This window comes from Macaca fascicularis, chromosome 3 (genome assembly GCF_037993035.2).
Source record: "Macaca fascicularis isolate 582-1 chromosome 3, T2T-MFA8v1.1".
NCBI lineage: Eukaryota > Metazoa > Chordata > Mammalia > Primates > Cercopithecidae > Macaca > Macaca fascicularis.
This window is the reverse complement of record NC_088377.1, coordinates 119,768,262-119,786,655: the sequence shown is the minus strand read 5'-3', so window position 1 is coordinate 119,786,655 and position 18,394 is coordinate 119,768,262.

Sequence of the window (18,394 nt, the reverse complement as noted above, 5' to 3'; positions counted from 1 at the left end):
TCTTTTAGTTTGGTTTATTTGGTTTGATTATACTTTATTAACCTCTCAGTATAAAACTTTAACAGATTATACTCATTTTTAAAGACAGCTGTAGATTACTAAACAATTAGAAAAAAATTTCGCACACACAAAACCATCCAATGGTGCACACTATTTAAGACTGGCATGAAATGAAAAGTCTAGTCCTTTCAGTTTAATGTTAATTAAGTCTTGGCCAGAGCTCATTGACATCTGAGAGAACGATCACGTAAAGGAGTAGAAGGAGTAGTCTTTACATAAAATATACTGGAGATATAAGGTGAAAATAACTGAAATCATGGATTTCAGCCTCAGACTAGCCCTGCAATTTTATGAAATGCCATGGAGGAGTCAGCAAAATACTATGTTGAATTAGAAGGAGAATTGTGATTGTTAATAAAATGACATTCAAAATACATTGTTTAAATAGCTATAACAAAATCATTGCCTCTGGAGCTATGGACTAGTGAGCCCTGATTCAAGTTCATAAAATTTCCAGTGAGGTGTCATCCAAGGGAGTTTAATTCCTATCAGAGACCAATTGAAGAGGTGTTTCATTTTGTTTTGTTTTGTTTAGTTTTTATAGGGCTTGTTTTACTCTGTTCTTGCACTGCTATAAAGAATTACCTGAGACTGGGTAGTTTATAAAGGATAGAGGTTTAATTGGCTCATGATTCTGCAGGCTCTACGGGAAGCATAGCTGGATAGGCCTCAGGAAACTTACAATCATGGTGGAAAGTGAAGAAGCAGGCATATCTTACATGGCCTGAGCAGGAGGAAGCGGGGGGTGGGAGGTGCCACACACTTAGTTGGAGATACAGACTCCAACTATATCAAGACTGGTAGGATACTAGCTATGATCAGTGAGAAGAAATAAAAAATACCTCACAAAATAAACAGTTCCTCACTCATGGTCTAAAATTGCTTACTTTCAAAAAATGAAAGATGCTGGTGAAGTTGCAGAGCAAAGAGAATGCTTAAACACTGTTGGTGGGAATGTAAATTAGTTTAGCCATTGTAGAAAGCAGTGTGGTGATTTCTCAAAGAACTTAAAATAAGCCTGGCATGGTGGCTTACACCTGTAATCCCAGCACTTTGGGAGGCTGAGGGGGGCAGATCATGAAGTCAGGAGATCGAGACCATTCCTGGCCAACATGGTGAAACCCCGTCTCTACTAAAAATCAAAAATTAGCTGGGCATGGTGGCACACGCCTATAATCCCAGCTATTCGGGACACTGAGGCAGGAGAATCGCTTGAACCAGGGAGTTGGAGGTTGCAGTGAGCCAAGATCACGCCACTGCACTCCAGTCTGGTGACAGAGTGAGACTCCGCCTCAAGAAAAAAAAAAAAAAGAAAAAAAACTTAAAACAGAATTACCATTTAATTCAGCAATTCCATTATTGGGTATAAACCCAAATAAATATAAATCATTCTGCCATAAAGACACATGCATACATATTTTCTTTGCAGCACTTTCACAAGAGCAAAGAGATAGAATCAACCTAAATGCCCATCAAAACCAGATTAGATCAAGAAAATGTGGGAACGGATCTCAAGATGGCCAAATAGGAACAACTCTGGTCTGCAGCTCCCAGTGAGACCAACACAGAAGGTGGGTTATTTCTGCATTTCCAACTAAGGTACCTGGTTCATCTCATTGGGACTGGTTAGGCAGTGGGTGCAGCCCACAGAGGGCGAGCAGAAGCAGAGTGGGGCGTTGCCTCACCCAGGAAGTGCAAAGGGTTGGGGAACTCCCTCCCCTAGCCAAGGGAAGCCGTGAGGGACTGTGCCTTGAGGGACGGTGCTATCTGGCCCAGATACTATGCTTTCACCATGGTCTTTGCAACCCACACACCAGGAGATTCCCTTGGGTAACTGCACCACCAGGGCCCTGGATTTCAAACACAAAACTGCACAGCCATTTGGGCAGACACCAAGTTAGCTCAGAAGTTTTTTTCCTACCCCAGTCGCACCTGGAATGCCAGTGAGACAGAACAATTCACTCCCATGGAAAGGGAGCTGAAGCCAGGGAGCCTAGTACTATTACTAAGCAGATCCTACCCACACAGAGCTCAACAAGCTAAGAACCACTGGCTTGAAATTCTCGCTGCCAGCATAGCAGTCTGAAGTCAATCTAGGATGCTCAAGCTTGGTGTGGGGAGGGATGTCTGCCATTACTGAGGCATGAATAGGCAGATTTCCCCGCACAGTGTAAACAAAGCTGCTGGGAAGTTTGAATTAGATGCAGAACCCACCACAGTGTGGCAAAGCCGCTGTAGCCTGACTGCCTTTCTAGATTCCTCCTCTCAGGACAGGACATCTCTGAAAGAAAGGTGCAGTCCCAGTCAGGGTCTTATAGATAAAACTCCCATCTTCCTGAGACAGAGCACCTGAGAGAAGGGGCAGCTATGGGTACAGCTTCAGCAGACTTAAACAATCGTGCCTGCCTGCTCTGAAGAGAGCAGTGGATCTCCCAGCACAGTGCTAGAGCTCTGCTAAGGATCAGACTGACTCCTCAAGTGGATCCCTGACCCCTGTGCCTCCTGACTGGGAGATATCTCCCAGCAGGGATCGACAGACACCTCATACAGGAGAGCTCTGGCTGGCATCTGGTGGGTGCCCCTCTGGGACAAAGATTCCAGAGGAAGGAGCAGGCAGCAATCTTTGTTGTTCTATAGCCACCGCTGGTGATACCCAGACAAACAGGGTCTGGAGTGGATCTCCAGCAAACTCCAGCAGACCTGCAGCAGAGGGCCTGACTATTAGAAGGAAGACTAACAAACAGAAAGCAATAGCATTAACATCAACAAAAAAAACACCCACACAAAAACCCCATCCAAAGATCACTGACATCAAAGATCAAACGTAGATAAAACCACGAAGATGAGGAAAAACCAGTGCAAATAGGCCGAAAATTCCAAAAACCAGTATGCCTCTTCTCTTCCAAAGGATCACAACTCCTCCCCACCAAGGGAACAACACTAGATGGAGAATGAGTTTGACAAATTGACAGGTAAGTAGGCTTCAGAAGGTGGGTAACAGGGTTGAGAGCAGGGTCTCACGCCTGTAATCCCAACACTTTGGGAGGCCAAAGCAGATGGATTCCAAGGTCGAGAGATCGAGACCATACTGGCCAACATGGTGAAACCCCATCTCTACTAAAAATACAAAAATTAGCTTGGTGTGGTGGCACGCACCAGCAGTCTCAGCTACTTGGGAGGCTGAGGCAAAAGAATCGCTTGAACCTGGGAGGTGGAGGTTGCAGTGAGCCGAGATTGTGCCACTGCACTCCAGCCTGGCAACAGAGCGAGACTCCATCCCTCGCCCCCCAAAAAAGAAGGTGGGTAATAACAAACTCTTCCAAGCAACAGGAGCATGTTCTAACACAATTCATGGAAGCCAAGAACCTTGATAAAAAGCTTACAGGAACTGCTAACTAGAATAACCAGTTTAGAAAAGAACATAAATGACCTGAGGGAGCTGAAAAACACAGCATGAGAACTTGGTAAAGCATACACAAGTATAAATAGCTGAATCAATCAAGCAGAAGAAAAAATGCCAGAGATTGAAGATCAAACGTGAAGACAAGATTAGAGAAAAAAGAATGAAAAGGCACGAACAAAGCCTCCAAGAAATATGGGACTATGTGAAAAGACCAAACCTATGCTTGAATGGTGTACCTAAAAGTGACAGGGAGAATGGAACCAAGTTGGAAAACACACTTCAGGATATTATTCAGGAGAACTTCTCCAACCTAGCAAGACAGGCCAACATTCAAATTCAGGAAATACAGAGAACACCACAAAAATACTCCTCGAGAAGAGCAACCCCAAGACACATAATCATCAGATTCACCAAGGTTGAAATGAAGGAAAAAATGTTAAGGACAGCCAGAGAGAAAGGTTGGGTTGCCCACAAAGGGAATCCCATCAGACTAACAGCAGATCTCTCTACAGAAACCCTACGAGCCAGAAGAGAGTGGGGGCCAATATTCAACATTCTTAAAGGAAAGAATTTTCAAACCAGAATTTCATTTCCAGCCAAACTAAGTTTCGTAAGTGAAGGAGAAATAAAATCCTTTACAGGCAAGCAAGTGCTGAGGGATTTTGTCACCACCAAACTTGCCTTAGAAGAGCTCCTGAAGGAAGCACTAAATATGGAAAGGAAAAACCGGTACCAGCCACTGCAAAAACATGCCAAAATGTAAAGACCATCGACCTATGAAGAAACTGCATCAACTAATGGGCAAAATAACCAGTGTGTATCTGACAGGGTCAAATACACACATAACAATATTAACCTTAAATGTAAATGGCCCAAATGCTCTGTTAAAAGACACAGACTGGCAAATTTAACAGATTCTAGACCCATCATTGTGCTGTATTCAGGAGACCCATCTCACATGCAAAGACACTCACAGGCTCAAAATAAAGGGATGGAGGAATATTTACCTAGCAAATGGGAAGCAAAAAAAAAAAAAAAAAAAAAAAAAAAAAAAAAAAAACACAGGGGTTGCAATACTAGTCTCTGACAAAACAGAACTTTAAACCAACAAAGATCAAAAAAGACAAGCGCATTACATAATGGTAAAGGGATCAATGCAGCAAGAAAAACTAACTATCCTAAATATATATGCACCCAATACAGGAGCAACCAGGTTCATAAAGCAAGTTTTTGGAGACCTACAAGGAGACTTAGACTCCCACACAGTACTAGTGGGAGACTTTAACACCCCACTGTCAATAGTAGACAGATCAATGAGACAGAAAATTAACAAGGATATTCAGGACTTGAACTCAGCTCTGGACCAAGCAGACCTAATAGACATCAACAGAACTCTCCACCCCAACTCAACAGAATATACATTCTTCTCGGCACTACATAGCACTTACTCTAAAACTGACCACATAATTGGAAGTAAATCACTCCTCAGCAAATGCAAAAGAATGGAAACAGTCTCTCAGATCACAGTGCAATCAAATTAGAACTCAGGGTTAAGAAACTCACTCAAAACTGCACAACTACATGGGAACTGAACAACATGCTCCTAAATGACTATGGGGTAAATAACAAAATTAAGGCAGAAATAAATAAGTTCTTTGAAACCAATGAGAAGAAAGGCACAATGTACCAGAATCTCTGGGACACAGCTAAAACAGTGTTTAGAGGGAAATTTGTAGCACTAAATGCCCACATGAGAAAGCGGGAAAGATCTAAAATTGACACCCTCACATCACAATTAAAACAACTAGAGAAGCAAGAGCAAACAAATTCAAAAGCTCGCAGAAGACAAGAAATAATTAAGATCAGAGCAGAACTGAAGGAGATAGAGACAAGAAAAACCCTTCAAAAAAAATCAATGAATCCAGGAGCCGGTTTTTTGAAAAGATTAACAAAATAGACCACTAGCCAGATTTATAAAGAAGAAAAGAGAGAAGAATCAAATAGACACAATAAGAAATGATAAAGGGGATATCACCACTGATCCCACAGAAATAAAAACTACCACAAGGGAATATTATAAATACCTCTTTGCAAATGAACTAGAAGTTCTATAAGAAATAGATGCATTTCTCGACACATACACCCTCCCAACACTAAACCAGAAAGAAGTTGAATCCCTGAATAGACCAATGACAAGTTCTGAAATTGAGGCAGTAATTAATCACCTACCAACCAAAAAAAGTCCAGGACCTGACAGATTCACAGGCAATTTCTACCAGAAGTACAAACAGGAGCTGGTACCATTCTTTCTGAAACTATTCCAAACAATAGAAAAAGAGGGACTCCTCCCTAATTCATTTCATGAGGCCAGCATCATCCTGATACCAAAACCTGGCAGAGACACAACAGAAAAAGAAAATTTCAGGACAATATCCCTGATAAACACTGATGTGAAAATCCTGAAAATAATACTGGAAAACCAAATCCAGCAGCACACTGAAAAGCTTATCCAACATGATCAAGTTGGCTTCATCCCTGGGATGCAAGGCTGGTTCAACATATGCAATCAATAAATGTAATCCATCACATGAACAGAATCAATGACAAAAATGACATGATTATCTCAATAGATGCAGAAAAGGCCTTCGAAAAAATTCAACAACCCTTTATGCTAAAAACTCTCAATAAACTAGGTATCGATGAAATGCATCTCAAAATAATAAGAGCTCTTTATGACAAACCCACAGCCAATATCATAATGAATGGGCAAAAGCTGGAAGCATTCCCTTTGAAAGCTGCACAAGACAAGGATGCCCTCTCCCACCACTCCTATTCAACATAGTATTGGAAGTTCTGGCCAGGGCAATAAGACAAGAGAAAGAAAGAAAGCGTATTCAAATAGGAAGACAGGAAGTCAAATTGTCTCTGTTTCCAGAAGACGTTACTGTATATTTACAAAACCCCATTGATACAGCCTCAAATCTCCTTAAGCTGATAAGCAACTTCAGCAAAGTCTCAGGATATGAAATCAATGTGCCAAAATCACAAATATTCCTATACACCAATAAAAGACAAACAGAGAGCCAAATCAAGACTGAACTCCCATTCACAATTGCTACAAAGCGAACAAAATACCCAGGAATATAACTTAAACGGACGTGAAGGACCTCTTCAAGGAGAACTACAAACCACTGCTCAAAGAAATAAGAGAGGACACAAACAAATGGAAAAACATTCCATACTCATGGATAGGAAGAACCAATATCATGAAAATGGCCATATTGCCCAAAGTAATTTACAGATTCAATGCTATTTCCATCAAGCTACCATTGACTTTCATCCCAGAATTAGCAAAAATTACTTTAAATTTCATATGGAAACAAAAAAGAGTCCATATAGCCAAAACAATTCTAACCAAAAAGAACAAAGACAGAGGCATCATGCTACCTGACTTCAAACTATACTACAAGGCTACAGTAACCAAAACAGCATGGTACTGCTACCAAAACAGATATATAGACCAATGGAACAGAACAGAGGCCTCAGAATAACACCACACACCTACAAACATCTGATCTTTGACAACCTGACAAAAATAAGCAATGGGAAAAGGATTCTTTTTTATAGCCTGTCTTTTATACTGACATATTCCCAAGACACCTTTCATAATTTTCCTGTGGTCAGAAGGGAAGCAGTATCCTTGTGACAATCAGGTAGGGAAGATGAAACCTCAGGATGTTCAGCAAGTTGGGAAAAAGAAACCTTTAAGATATAAATAAGGAAACTTCAAAACACCTATTTGAAAGGATACATATAAAATAAATTTGAAAGTCACAGTATTTATCCACTCAAGTGTGCAGAAATTATCAAGGGGTTGTATTTGTCTAGAAGAGTAAAGTATTGTAGATTTATAAAGAGATGGCAGTATTCATCCCAGGAAATAAAAATTATGAATCTCTTTGTTAACACAGATCTTTATTTTTTAGCAAACATCACGTGAGGTTCCGTGTATGATGGATGGGCTGATTTTGTTAACATGAGCTAGGATACCAGGAGATTAAAGGAGGCTCCTCCTCAGGTCCCTATGGTGAAATAATAGGTCTAAATTGTTCATTGTGGACACATTAGATTTGCAGTGATTCGTTAGGAATGAACTTGTAAATAAGTCCTTGCTGTTAAATACGAATTTCTTGGTGAGCATATTTGTGTGTCCAGAAAAGAAAATCTATTTGTACATTTACTTTTATTTAAAAAATTAAAATTCATTTTATTAAAGTCACATATATAAAAAAACAGTTCTCTTTAAGCTTTTGGCTTATAGAGTTTATGATAATTCTATTAATAACCTAGCATGTTTTAATAATTGGTTTTAAAGTTCCTTTGATTAATGTTTGTCATCACTTACAAACTTAAACAATTTTAAATACTTCAAACTGTATTTATAAATTAAGTGTATTCAAAATGTAAAATATTTAAATTATTTTACTTACAAAACTTGAGTTCTAAAACAACTTTATATTTAATAAATTAAACTTATTAGCATGATGAATCATACATTCTCATGAATGTTTCAACATTGTCTATAAACCTAGTAAGATTTTATCATAAAACACAAGCCAAAATCGATAACTATTTTATATTTTAAGGGGGAATAACAAAGCTGACTTGCAACTCTACGGAAACCAATTTCATAAGAATTATTATATAAACCATCAAATATACTGTTAATACCATGGTTAGATTATCTTAAATTTTTTATCACTGACTTAGCCAGTTTTTTGTTGCTATAACAGAATACCACAGACTGGGTAATTTATAAAGAAAAGAAAGTTATACCTTATAGTTGCCGGGGCTGGAAAGTCCAATATCAAGATGTCAGCATCTTGTGTGAACCTTAATGCTGTATCATCCCACAGCAGAAGACATACGGGCAAGAACATGTGAGGGCAAGAGATCAAACTCACAGCCTCAAGCCCTTTTATAATTTGCATTAATCCGTTCATGAGGGTGGCGCTATCATGATCTAAACACCTCCCATTAGGCCCCACATCCCAACACTGTTACATTGAAGATTAAGTTTCCAGCACATATTTTTTGGGGTATACATTCAAACACTAGAAATCACAGAATTCCCAGTCTTCCCAAGGTTGAAAGGCACTTAACTATTAAGGTAATATTTATGTCATAACGGGCAATTTTAGGGAATAATTTCCCTCTCAGTTGCAATTGTTTAAATAACATAGATTTTAGCTTGGGTGTGGTGGCTAACGTCTGTAATCCCAACACTTTGGGAGGCTGACATGGGCAGCTCACTTGAGGCCAGGAGTTCGAGACCATCCTGGACAACATGGCAAAACCCCATCTCTATGAAAAATACAAAAATTAGCCAGGCATGGTGGCACCCACCTGTAATCCCAGCTACTCGGGAGGCTGAGGTATGGGAATCACTTGAACCTGGAAGGCAGGTTGCACCACTGCACTCCAGCCTGGGTGACACAATGAGACCCTCTCTCAATAAAAAAATTAAAATTAGATAAATAAAAACGTAAAACATATATTTTACCTGGATCACTAACTGGATTTTTTTTTCACAAGTCTTGATAGAGTATTCTGAATTATCTTTATAATCTAAAGGAAGAATTTTAAAACTAAGATAGTAGAGTAGGTCTCAGTGCCTCAGAGTCAGCAGAATCTCTGTACACATTTATTACGTAATTATATGTTGCATTTTTGCTCTTATACTGTGCAAATGTTTTTCCTAACATTAAAGATGATTAAGTTTGATGCAATCTAATATTTTCTTCATAAGATCCCTAACTTTTCAGATACCACTTCTATGATATAAAATAGTATCTAATAGGATCCTGGAGATCACTGGTGGCATTGCTTGATTATTCAAGGCACTTCCAAGATCATATAACTCAGGCCCTTGAAGGGAAGCCTGCTGTGGGCCTCTGAAAAAATAAGAGGGGTGCACAGGAGGAAAGTCATTCTTCTTTAGTTGGATGTTTTCCTGTCTAAATGTGGTTCTGAGAAGACCAAGAGACTTTTTGGAACCCTAAGGAGGCAAGCCTATAATGTAGCAAACATGCCAAGGTTGACAGTGCTAAAATCTGCAAGCATGCTGCCCCTAAGCTTCTTATTACATGAGATATTACATGTCTTTTTGCTCAGCCACTTTCAGTTGTATTTTTGCTACTTGCAGCAGATCTCCTTAATAAAATAATCCATCAAAGCTTCCACATAATCAATGAGACAAGAGGTTCAACCCACATAAACAGGATAAACCAGATACAAAGAACCATACTGGATAACCCCATATACCAAAAAATGCCACTAGTTTCAACATAGACATAGCAGTGTATCCTATGCAAAGTATTTATATAGAGTAGATCCAATGCAAAGAGGTCCTCAAGGCATTTATTATCTAGTGGCTATATAAGGTTAATGAAAACAATAAAAACAGATAAAAGCTACAGAGCTTATATCAATGGTGTTTCAACCTAAATACATAAACAAATGGTCAGTCGGGCTACTTTGTGTTCTGGTTGTCTGTGGTTTCAAACCAGCCACTCCAAAGCAGCAAAATGTATTTACCTATGAATTTGGAATAAGGGCAGTGCTCAGCAGGGACAGCTTGTCTCTGGTCTATCAGCAACAGCAACATCTGAAGGCAGGATGTTGTAATCATCTGTATTAGGTTGTTCTTGCATTGCTATTAAAAAAAAAAAAAAAAAAAAAAAAAAAAAAACCTGGTTGGGCACGGTGGCTCATGCCTGTAATCCCAACACTTTGGGAGGCCGAAGCAGGTGGATCGCTTGAGGTCAGGCGTTTGAGACCAGCCCGACCAACATCTTGAAACCCGGTCTCTACTAAAAATACACAAATTAGCCAGGAGGTGGTCCACTACAGGTGGTGCACTCTTGTAGTTCCAGCTACTCAGAAGGCTGAGGCAGGAGAATCGTTTGAACCCAGGAGGTAGAGGTTGCAGTGAATCAAGATTGCACCACTGTACTCCAGCCTGGGTGACAGAGTGAGACTCTGTCTCAAAAAAATTTTTTTAAATACCTGAGGCTGAGCAATTTATAAAGAAAAGAGGTTTTAATTGGCTCCTAGTTCTGCAGGCTGTACAAGAAGCATGGTGCTGGCATCTGCTTCTGGTGAGGCCTCAGGAGGCTTACAATTATGGCAGAAGGTGAAGACGAAGTAGGCATCTCACATGGCAAGAGGGGAGGGGAGGTGCCACACACTCTTAAACAATAAGATCATGAGAGAACTCACTCACTATTTCGTGAGGATAGCACCAAGACATGAGGGATCTGCCCCCATAACCCAAACACCTCCCACCAGGCCCCACCTCCAACAATGGAGATAACACTTCAACATGAGATTTGAAAGGGACAAACATCCAAATCATATCACCATCCAAAAACCCAGTGTTCAGGGAGAACTCAAATACCTGGGGACTGTCACAGCTGAGGCTCCTGAGACATCTATTCCTGTGAGCCCTCTCCACAAGGTCTCTCCAGGATGCTGAATTAAGGATAACTGGACTTCTTACAAGATAAATGTTCCAAGAGGAACAAAGGCAGGCAGGAGCTGTCTTATTTTATGACCTAACCTTGGAAATCATGTGTAGCCTCAATTTCACCTCATTCTGTTCATCAGGACAGTCACAAAGGCCCTTCTCAGTTTAAGGAAATGGAAATCAACTCTATCTCTTGAAGGATGAGTAACAGAAAGAGCATGTGGGACCAGAAATATTAATGCACCCATTGCTGATACAGTCTACCTGACTATGACATCATAGGTGCTTCTCAGTTACAGCCAAAGTGATGTCTTCAAAGAGACAGATTTTTAATCAAATCTTAAATAATTTGAGAGACCTTGACTGTCATACGCAGTCTGTTCTTCAAGATAACACTTTTTTAAAGCAGTCATATACGTGTACAGTTTATATCCAGAAGCAAAGAAACAGTTCTACTGAGAACTTCTCAATGGCTTCACTATCTTAATTTATAAATACCCCAAATCCAATCCTTGTTCCCCTTATGTACATCATCCAAATAATCTTAGGAGTAAACATTGTGGAAGCTTTTTTGGACACAGAATTTAACTAAACAAACACAAATACCTTCAACCTTTAAACCTTTCCTCAAGCTTAAAGCTAAGTTATAAATAAACTCCAGTGGATTTAATACAGAGAAAAAAGTCAGCCTTAAAGTTCTTGCTTTGATATAAAATGCAGCTCTTTTATGTCAGGGACTTCTGTCCCTTGTGTTCAACACACTATTGTAGTCTCCACCCTGCTTACAGCACTGCTTTGCAAATAATAAAATGAATGCATAAATAAATAAAAGTAGCATCTATACAATGCTTTACAGTTTATAAGGCACTTTCATATATTTTGCTTCATCATAACTTGTGACATAAATATTATCATTATTGGATCCATTTAATAAAATAGGAAAGGTGATAAATCAATAAGGTAAGTAAATTCCCTGAAGCCACAGATATAGTGAAGGGTAAGAAATAAAAGTTGAAACACAAATTCCTATCTTATCAAAAAACCCATGCCCTTTTCACTGATTATTAATAATTTTTACTTATTTTCATGACTTTCACTAGGGTATTCATTTCTGGCATGGATTTTTGCTTTGCTGACCCTCCCAAAATATCCCTAAAGTATGTAAAACTATCGTCCTTGGATGCCACACCTTCACTGTCATGATAATTGTTAAATTTTTAATTACTACATATATAATCTTTTAGCTATTCATCTTTCTTTTTATTTACTTGTTAATGTTTCTAACATTTCTTCAATGAATATTTTCAACACTAACAGCTCAGATATAACTAAAACTTTTTTTCAACCAAACATGGCTACAATAAGCAGATTATGCAGGCTTTACCATGTTAAGACTGGAAAAAAATTGTAAAAGAAAGGGTCAGTAATCTAGCATAATGTTAATTTATCAAAGTAATGATAAATACTTAATACATGGAAATACCTAATAACAGAAACCAATTCTGTTACAAGAAAGGGCATATTCATATGCAATGAATGGCCATAATTAGAGTAAATTTGCATATTTACCTTGGGGAAGTTTTCTCAGGGAATTTAATTTGCATTTTGACCCAGAATATCTCTAAAAAGAGATATATAAAGAAAAATTGAAGGTTTTTTCCAAATCCATGTATGCCAGAGTTTAGAAACTCCCTGGCACTCAGTTTTTCCATATATTAAGGAAAGAATTAAATGTGATAGTGTGCTCTTAACAAGAGCCAATCATTACTTGAAGTGAATGATATTCTCCTTGTTATTCTCCAAGAACAGAATGCCTCCCAGATCCCAGACTCAGAGAAAACTATTTCATTGCTGAGACTTCAGAGAAGGAAGGGGGAGGAGAGAATAGAAAAACATAAGTTACCTTGAGAGTTAACTGTGAAACAAAGCTTCCAGATATTTACTGTTTAGAAAACATGGAGACCAGAATATATCTTAAAGATAATATGCTCTCTTTTTCTAGGAGGTCTGTCTGATGGTTAAACAAACACAAAGCAGACCTGGTGGATTGTATTGGAATCAAGGCTCCAAAAACCACAGCCAGTTTAACACTGCCTAGAAGTCTTGGCAAGACTCCTACCTTTGTCTACCTTTGCGGGTAACCGTTCAGTAGCAGGATTTAGAGCCTAAAGGAAAGGCCTGAATTCACTTACTGGAACTCTGTGTCTTTGGAGCATGAGAGAAAGAAGTCTTCACCCTGCAAGAAGTTGCAAAAGCAAGGTAGAACAGGAGCATTTCATTGGGGACAAACACCCAACTTAAGAATGAGGAGCAGGTCAAGGAACTAGAACAAGGTGTCATCATCCATGTGCTAGGACAGGTAAGTGGGGAGGTAAGTGATGAAGTCACAAACAAAGCAAGATCCCAGTTCCTAGTAACTGACACAAACACAAACTCTAGATAATTTTGAGCTATCCAAATACTGCCCTAGATTCCTTCACTTTCGCCTCCCTGGAACAGGCACGTTCCCAAAGACTGAATCAGCACACAGCCTGGTGGCGGAGGGAGCTGTTAAGTGATCTTAACATGTAAGTACCTCAGGAATACTAAGGAACATGCAAAAAGAATCACTCTCATTATCCTAAATTGTCTCACAGATGAAAGACCAGAAGCCTCTATCAGAGTAGAGCTGCTGGTTGAATTCACTCTCGACAAGTGAAAAAAGCACTGGAAGCTGAAACCACTGCCGCAAGGACTGTTTTCCACCAGGGTCACTACTGAAGGAACAGCTGCTGGTTGGTACTGGGAGTAGCTGCTGAGGGTGACAGGATAAGAACCTTTGCTGCTGGGCACTGCTTGAAGAAGCAGGCAGTTTCATGCTGGGCACCACTTTCAGTTCAGAAATCTCCAGCTCACTCCATTTTACTGTAAGATTACACTTGGGAGAAAAAGGAGTTATTCCCCCATGTAAGGGGAGGGTAGAAATTGTAGTTATTCATTTTCTTTCTTACTACAGAAAAAAAAATAAAAATTACTCATGCCAATAAAAAGACCTGAAAATCACCTAGCCCTCACATTTCTAGCCAGAAGAAAGAGGGACATAGAAAGACGGTCACATACATGCAATTGTGTGAAGAACAAGTTCAAAATGAACAGGCTTTGGAATGCCTTTTTTTAAGTGTCATTCTTTTTCTAAGCCTCTAGACTGAGGTAAGTTGTTCCTAATTCTAAAGAATATAAAAATGAATTCTCAACCTTTTCCACAGATGGTAATATTCCTGTAGTCATTGCTATTGTTAAAGGCCAATTAATCCTGTGCTAATTCTATAAATAATTGATTTTTTTCTTTCTTTAGGTTTTTAGAATATAGATCTTTGCTTTCTGGTTTCGGTCAGTCCTGGTTTTATTAAAATTAATATACCTCAAAAAAAACTAAACATGTTAGATGTTTTAAGTGTATTTCCAGTCTGTGCAGACTATGACCTCTGCTGGGAATTTTGACTGAATTTGCAGTGAACAGAGAGTTTTAGTTCCATCACAACCTAAAAACAAGAAAATCTGACACCAACACTCAAGTCCATCCACAAATGACCACTTTTTAAAGCAAGAAATATGAACAAATATTACAAATATTTATAATATTTAATTTATAATAATTTAATTTATAATTATTTATATTTGTTCATATAGTAAAATATAAATATATGAATTAAAATATAAAATGTATTTTAATACTAAGGTTGAGAGTAAGGATTTACTTGACATGAAAGCTTGCAGCATAATTCTAGGAAATTAGTTTAATCTATATTTTTAAGTATAAAAAAGTAATGACTGTTCTTTGAAGTAAACATTACAGAGAGACATTAAAGAAGATGAGAGCTATTGGATTAAAATATATTTTTTCTCTGCTCAGCTCAAAGCCTGATTCAGGTCAGGAGGTGATATGGCATTCTAGATACATCACTGAGGATATTTTTTCTTTTTTGCTAGGTATTCCTCCCCTCATTCCTACCTCAGGATTAATAAAATTTTAGGAGGAGACAATAGAGTTCTACCTCTTCTTACATGGGTAGAGGAATTACGTATTCATTAAATATTTATTGGTGATCACTAGTTGAAGATTTTATGCTTAAATCTTGCTATAGATCAACTTGGGTTGTCATTCTACTATGGTAATACACTCAATAAAAGTGACACTATCTAGGCATAGTGGTTGCATTTAAAAGTCCTCTTTTATTAGCTTTAGAAGTTTGGGATCAGAATACATAAAGTAAGTTCTGGCATGGGCTCTCTGTGCAATACTGTTAAACACATGTAGTAAAATATCTTTGATAGGCCCATATAACAATTTTAGCTATAACATAACTTAGGTGATGAACCACACACTGCAGATTTGAAGTGATAAGAGTAAGTACATCACGAGAAACACAAGCTTAATAACAACAAAAAAGAGTAAGTACAGCAAAGAATATCAAGTATCATTTTTAAAATGTAAAACTATAAATTTTTAAAAATTCCTTCATTTTTCAAATTTTAAATAATACACATGTATAATTTTATAATAAAAAATTAGACACCTATCTAAAATATATAAATATAACATATTATCAATTGAAAACATTAAATAACTATTTAAGCAAAATTTTACACTTAAATCTAAAAGAAGGCCAAGGGTGGGAGGAAAGAGAAAATTCTGTTACTGTCATTGTTTCTTGTTTCTTCATGATATGGTGATGAAGTTGTGCTCTGCCCCGCCCAAGTCTTCCCAGGAGCTAGAGCTGAAATAAGTCTTCTGGGCTCCTAACTAAAGTTAACAACACATTCTGGTGGTCAGAATTACAAAGGTGTCTCAGGAACCAGCTGCTTTAATCAAGTCAACAAAAATTGAGTAATGTCTTCATCTTACAACCAAGGCTGCCTCCCTCCAGACAGTACCTTTGAATAAGATATCATTCAAGCACTCTTACTTCAGTAACAAGATCTATGCCCAGAAACTTGATGCCTACTTCTTAGACCTTGAAGAGACTGGTATTTTTGGTGTCCTCAAAGTGAACATCCTATTTAGCCTCAGTCTTAGAATAATCATATTATATTTACTCTCTAGTCACTTAGAAAAGTAATGGCTTAAACTAGAACCAGGATCAAAACTCAGATGTCCTAAAGAAGTCCATCTCCCATTGGGAAATATTTTGACTTATTCTCTCCCTCACTTCTAAGATGTCACCAAAAGATGAAGCACCTTCCCCACCCCCTCTACACAGACACCCACCCACACACACACACACACATACACGCTCCATCACACCCCAAAAGAATATAGATGTATTTGACTTTCCTGAGAAAGTCTCAAGACTAGTCACCATCAACTGGAAAGCATCTTGAAGGTAAGTAGAGGAGACTATCAATCTGTATAACTCTGATGAATTTTGCAAAGTGTTGATTGTCTTTTAAGTGTGTATCAGAGTGGGAAACGTGAATAATCTATTTCACGTAAAGAAGTCTCAGCATGACAATTTTCCCATGGGATAAAATAATCAAGGAAGGGAAATATTTTCTAAACTGTATTAGATGACTTCACAATTAGATTACATCTTCCTTCAGGCACCACTGAGTGCTTCCCCTACACAAAAGAATTTGGTATCTATTTCTTGTGGGTAGTTAGTTACTTGAGACAGGAAATTAAACATTTCTAAAAAGGAGAATCAAAGGGGTAAGGGTTATAAGAATAGTAAAGAAGAATGAAGAAAAGGTCCTAGAGAGCACTACAGCAAACATCAGAAAAGAGGGTGAAAAGTGATGCCCTGAACTTTACAGGGGAAGAAGAAAGCAAGATTGAGAGGAAAAAGCCACTAGAGGGGGCAGGAAGTGGTGTTCTCTGCTTCCTAGAAGGGAAAGAAGTTACAAAAACTGAAAGAAAAAAAAAAAATGAAATCCTGATACAGTTCACCTGCTAAAAATAAGGACTTGTCCAGGAAAAAGGCAACTGCTACTTAAATGAGTAAGAAAGGATTCTGCCAGAAGCCAGCATTGGAGCATCCTCCTCCTGAGAATTGAATCATAACAGCGAACATTTATTGAACACTTGCCGTGTGCCAGGCACAGTTCTAAACATTTTATATGTATTAACACACTTAATCCTCATAATAACTCTATGAGGAACTGAATCCAAAGCAAATCTGGGAACAGAGTACAGGGTGGAAGGCAGAAAATCTCTCCTGGCCCCTCAAGGATTATGACTGCTCTGGTGTCATTCCCAACACTGAACTCCATGAACCTGGACATTGTGGGATTCTTGATCACTTTCTGTAGGCTGCAAGTCCAATGTTTTGTCTTCAAAACAAAAATAACTCCTTAATGAAGAAGTTAAGCAAGGAGTGCTCTAATATCTACTGTATTTTCCAGGAGATATCCACAGTCAAATATGATGCCAGGGATGATTCCAACAAAGACTAACATTGAAGTTCAATAAACACTGACTGCTTCAGACTTATGTTTAGAAAAAAAAAATTTTTAGCCAAAGTAACAACAAATAGGAAGACAGAGTCACATCTCTGAGAATGTTGTCTAATGATAGTTTGCTCTGAGCTTTTTGAGGTGAGGGGAGGTGGAGGATTTAAGTTTTAATGGAACTATTAGGTTTAAAAAAATAAGGGGGTATTTAAAAGATATATTTTAAAATGACATTAGAAAATACAAACTAAAGAGACATTCATCATACTTGTTTTCACCATTTCTTGGTGATTTCTGAGTTTCCATTCAGAGAAATACACAAAGAAAATGTGTTAAAACATAATTTTTCTAGTTAAATAAAAAAAAAAAAGGTTCAGCCACTTCACAAAGGGTGCCTATACTCTTTATTTCAATTTCCTGCAAAAAATTTCTCTCTGCTCTTTCAGCAGTATTCTTTACCCCTTTAAATTTCCAAACTCTGTTCTGCAACTGTTTTATGATTGTTTTCAAAGGCTTCTGGTAAACTACTGGAGAGTGTATTTGTGTGTGTGCACACACATACACAAGTGCATTCATGTGTGTTTTTAACAGTAAAAATAAGAAACTACCTTTCCATTTGGGTTAGAACTGAGATGCAATGAGGAATGGCCGCTACCAAGCAGAAAATGTGCTCACTTTATGTGTGCCAGTTAATTACGACACTTCAGAGGCGTTTCCGAAAGGATAAGGCAAGCTGCATAAATTTAGCTGTAATCCAGGCAGGCAAAACTAATTTGCAGGGGATGGCCTTATCAAGCCGCTGCAGCTTTCTCAGAAAATTAACCTTGGATATTTGGGCCCAATTCAGAAAGTGTTTGATTTTTTTTTTTCCTTTCCCTGCTCAGCATAAGAGAATTTTTGAATTCAATACAATACCTGACTTTTAAGAGGCACGATGAATGCTGTAGGCAGTTCAGAGTTATTACTGACAAGCA